The sequence below is a fragment of the Vigna radiata genome, chromosome 7 (genome assembly GCF_000741045.1).
Source record: "Vigna radiata var. radiata cultivar VC1973A chromosome 7, Vradiata_ver6, whole genome shotgun sequence".
Lineage (NCBI taxonomy): Eukaryota > Viridiplantae > Streptophyta > Magnoliopsida > Fabales > Fabaceae > Vigna > Vigna radiata.
In genome coordinates, this window is record NC_028357.1 from 26,471,637 (window position 1) to 26,476,818 (window position 5,182).

Below are 5,182 nucleotides of genomic sequence, written 5' to 3' on the forward strand. Positions count from 1 at the left end.
GAAATACTTATTAGATTATTTTGAAATACTTTGCAATTATTAAAGTTTTAAACTAGGCCATTCTGGATGACTGTAATCCTCTAATTAATCGTACTTTATACTCTAACTGTTCTCTTTATTTGGATGATGACATCTCTATTATATGATTAGCATTATTATAATTTGGGGATGTCACATTTATGGTATCAGAGCAGTTTCTGTCCTTAGACAAATTCCATAGGTTGTATGTGCTTTGATGTTTGCTTGTGTACCCTTAGCATGTCTAGGCAATGGTTCTATCTCTTTGAACTTGATTAATGGTTTCTCCTCTCTGTGTGAACAGAGAAATGGCGCCTAGACCTCCTCCTCCTCCACCCCCTCAACCTGAGCCTACGGAGCAAGTCAGGATGCTAGAGACTGTGCTCCAAGAACTNCAACAACAAAACGCTNCATTGGTGCAACAGAACACTATTGCTTTACAGAATCTGGAAGCTGCAAGGGTGGCAGCTGAGAATGCAAGGGTGTCATCTGAAGACACCCAAAGGCACTTTATGGAGATTTTGGCCAGTGGAAGACCCACNCCAGGTGCTNCCTCTTCTGNTGCTCCTGTACAGGAGTGGAGCTTGGAGAGTTTTCTCCAACATCACCCCGCCAGATTCACTGGGAAGTGTAGCCCAGATGAAGCCGACCACTGGTTTAGGGACATGGAGNGGATNTATGAAGCNAAGAGATGCCCCNATNAGAACAAATTGGCTTATACTCAATACTTNCTGACTGGAGAGGCTGGCCACTGGTGGAGCAGCCTGAAGATGATTCTGGAGAGGAACAGGACTCCTATCACCTGGGAACTGTTCAAGACTAAGTTTTAAGACTAAGTTTTACACGGAGTATTTCCCTAATAGTGTGAGGCATGATAAGGAGATAGAGTTTCTGCAGCTGGTTCAAGGAAACATGACAGTTGCTGAGTATGCTGACAGGTTTAAACACCTCCTCCGTTTCTACTCCATGGCCATAGATGAAGAATGGCAATGTAGGAAATTTGAGAACGGTCTAAGAGGAGACGTCAAGCTGCTTGTAAAGGGGCTCTGTATTCATGAGTTCCCTACTTTGGTAGAGATGGCCAGAGTGATGGGGAAGACCAAGAAAGAGGCTGAAGGACAGCAGAGTCAACCTACTAGGAGTGGGGGACCATCTGGGTCTCGTGGTGGAGTTAGTGCTAGGAGGGCCCCATACTCTAGACCATCACTTTCTTCTGGGTCTAGGGGTTCATCCTCCCAGCCATCAGTGCAGTCAGGACCAGCTAGGTCATTTGGCACAGTTAGGTGCTTTGCGTGTGGAGGGCCTCATTACAGGAACAACTGCCCTAATGTGAATGTTGCAAGGAAGTGTTTCAGGTGCGGGAAAGAGGGGCACTTTGCTGCTGAGTGCACCTCTGTTATAGGGACAGGACCTCAGACACAGAGGACTGGTTCATCTCAGCCTAGGGNAGGTGGTAGACCTCAGGCGACAGNCAGAGTATATGNCATGACAGGATCAGAGGCAGTCAGCTCAGGTAACCTCATCATCAGCTGTTGCTTGCTTTTTGGAGTGCCTTGTGTGGTATTATTTGATTCGGGGGCAACACACTCCTTCATATCGGAGGCATGTGTTGAAAAGTTGGGTTTAGAAGTAGAAGAGTTGAACCTTGATCTGGTGGTGTTTACACCAGCATCGGGGTTAGTTAGGACGTCTTCCATGTGTGTCCGTTGTCCAATCGTTGTAGAGGGGCGTCGGTTCAAGGTAAATCTCATCTGTTTACCTTTGCAAGGGCTAGAGGTGATCTTAGGAATGGATTGGTTATCCGCCAATCGCATTCTTATCGACTGTGGTAACAAGGAACTGATGTTTCCGAAAAAAGATGAAGACATGTCCTTGTCACTTGGTGTGCTAAGACAGGATATTAGAGAAGGCGCTAGTTGTTTCTTGATAATGACGCATATGGAAGTGACTCAGGAACCAGGGTCATCGATTTTAAAGACTCAGGGTATGAACCTCGCTGTAGTGAGCGACTTCTTGGATGTTTTTCCTGAAGAAGTTCCAGGTTTACCCCCTCCACGTGAAGTGGAGTTCTCTATTGACTTGGTCTCAGGAGCAGGACCAATTTCTATAGCTCCTTATAGGATGGCTTCGGCGGAATTGGCAGAGTTAAAGAAGCAAATTAAGGAGCTATTAGAGAAACAATTTATCCGGCCTAGTGCATCACCTTGGGGAGCGCTAATATTACTTGTGAAGAAAAAAGATGGTAGCTCCAGGTTGTGTGTTGACTATCGGCAATTGAACAAGTTGACTATCAAGAACAAATATCCACTGTCGAGAATAGATGACTTGATGGATCAGTTGCATGGGGCTGCGGTGTTCTCTAAGATTGATTTGAGGTCGGGTTATCACCAGATCTTGGTGAAGGCAGATGATGTGCAGAAGACGGCATTCAGGTCTAGATATGGCCACTATGAGTATGTAGTCATGCCCTTTGGTGTGACTAATGCTCCAACCATTTTTATGGACTACATGAACAGGATTTTTAGACCCTTCTTAGACAAGTTTGTTGTTGTCTTCATATATGACATACTTGTCTATTCTAAGACCCGGGAAGATCATGAAGAACACTTGAGAACAGTGCTTGGGGTGCTTAGAGAAAGAAAATTATATGCCAAGCTGTCCAAATGTGAGTTTTGGATGGATGAAGTTCACTTTCTAGGCCATGTGATTTCAGCTGGAGGGATTGGTGTTGATCCAGCTAAGGTTCAAGCTGTGCTTCAATGGGAAAGGCCTAAGACGGTGACTGAAGTCAAAAGCTTTGTAGGTTTGGCGGGCTACTATCGACGGTTTATTGAAAACTTCTCTTGGATTGTAGCGCCGCTGACACAACTTACTAGGAAAGATCAACCTTTTGTGTGGACTGATCGATGTGAGACTAGCTTTCAAGAGCTAAAGCAAAGGTTGACCAGTGCACTTGTGTTAGTTATCCCTGACATAGGTAAACCCTTTGAGGTTTTCTGTGATGCGTCCCATCAGGGCTTGGGTTGTGTACTGATGCAGGAGAAAAGAGTTGTGTCCTATGCTTCTAGACAACTCAAAGTCCATGAGAAGAATTACCCCACTCATGACTTGGAGTTGGCGGCCATGGTATTTGCCTTGAAGATTTGGAGGCACTATCTGTATGGTGCTCAGTTTCATGTATTCAGTGATCATAAAAGCTTGAAGTACCTCTTTGATCAGAAGGAACTGAATATGAGACAAAGGAGGTGGTTAGAGTTTTTGAAGGATTATGATTTTGATCTCCTATACCACCCTGGGAAGGCGAATGTTGTGGCAGATGCATTGAGTAGGAAGTCAATTCATGTTTCAGCTTTAATGATTAAAGAGTTAGAGCTAGTAGAAAGCTTCAGAGATCTAAAGTTGTAGGTGAAGTTTGAAGAAGACAATATTAGATGCAGCAACTTGGTGGTATCTAGTAGACTGTTGGAGCGTATTAAAGAGGATCAGTTGAAGGATGTTAAGCTCCAGACATCAGCAAGTTTGATTGGCACTAAGCAAGGTAAGGATTTTACCTTGGAAGCTGATGGTGTACTGAGATTCAAAGGTAGGGTCTGTGTGCCCAGTATTCCAGAGTTGAGGAGATTAATCCTTGAGGAGAGTCATCAGAGTCGTTTTAGCATCCATCCTGACATGACTAAAATGTATCAGGACCTTAAGGAATCTTTTTGGTGGTCAGGTATGAAGAGAGATGTGGCGCAATTTGTTGCTTCTTGTTTGACTTGCCAGAAAGCGAAAGTGGAGCATCAGAGGCCTGGAGGATTGTTGCAGCAATTGGAGATTCCTGAGTGGAAATGGGATAGCATAGCTATGGACTTTGTTACCCATTTGCCACGCACATTTAGGAGCCACGATGCGATTTGGGTAATTGTAGACAGATTGACTAAGAGTGCCCATTTCTTGGCGATCAACCTGAAGATGTCTATGGCAAAGTTGGCACAACTTTACATTAAGGAGATCGTGAGACTACACGGCGTGCGTTCTAGTATCATATCTGACAGAAACCCGTGGTTTACTTCAAGATTTTGGCAGACTCTTCAGAGCGAGATGGGTAGTAGGCTACAGATGAGCTCGGCTTATTATCCTCAGACAGATGGACAGTCTGAGAGGACGATCCAAACACTCGAGGACTTGCTTAGGACGTGTGTCTTGGACCACTTGGGAGCCTGGGATGAAGTGTTGCCATTAGTGGAGTTCACCTATAACAATAGCTACCAAACAAGTATTGGTATGGCGTCGTTTGAGGCTCTGTATGGGAGGCGCTGCAGGACGCCTCTATGTTGGTTTCAGGAGGGAGAGAAAGTGTTTACTGGGCCAGAGTTGATTCAACAGACCACTGATAAAGTGAAGCTCATCCAGGAGAGGATGAGGGCATCCTTGAGCAGGCAAAAATCTTATGCAGATCAACGACGCAGGCCGTTAGAGTTTGCAGCTNGGGACCACNTTTTCCTCCGAGTGACTCCTACTACTGGTGTAGGAAGGGCCATTCGGGCTAGGAAGCTATCTCCTAGGTATCTTGGTCCCTATCAGATACTACGACGCATAGGGCCAGTGGCTTATGAGATATCCATGCCACCCCAGTTGGCAAACTTGCATCCGGTTTTTCATGTATCCCAGCTGAGAAAATATGTGTCTGATCCTTCTCACGTGCTGGAGGTTGATAATGTGCAAGTCAAGGAAGACCTCTCTATAGAGATGCAGCCAGTCAGAGTAGATGAGAGGCTAGCCAAACAACCTCGGGGGAAGACTGTTCGACTTATCAAGGTCATCTAGGATGATAGAACAGGTGACTCTACCTGGGAGCTAGAGGAAGAGATGCGAAAGTCTTATCCTCACCTATTCTAAGGTAAATTTAATTTTCGAGGACGAAAATTTTGTTGTTGGGGAGAATGTAAAGGTACAAAAAAAAATAGTTATATTTTACATTAAAAAGAAAATGGGGATAAAAATTTAATTAAGGTAAAAGGGTTTATTGGGCCCTAGTTGGAGGTAGCCAGGCCCATGAGACTATGGGCACATGACCTTTGCAGGGGTCTTTCTCCAAAAGTCAGTTTCCCTTTCTGCCAAATTTCCCTTTCTCTCTCTAGAAAACAGAAAACCCTTTTTGCCCTAAAACATTTTCTCTGCC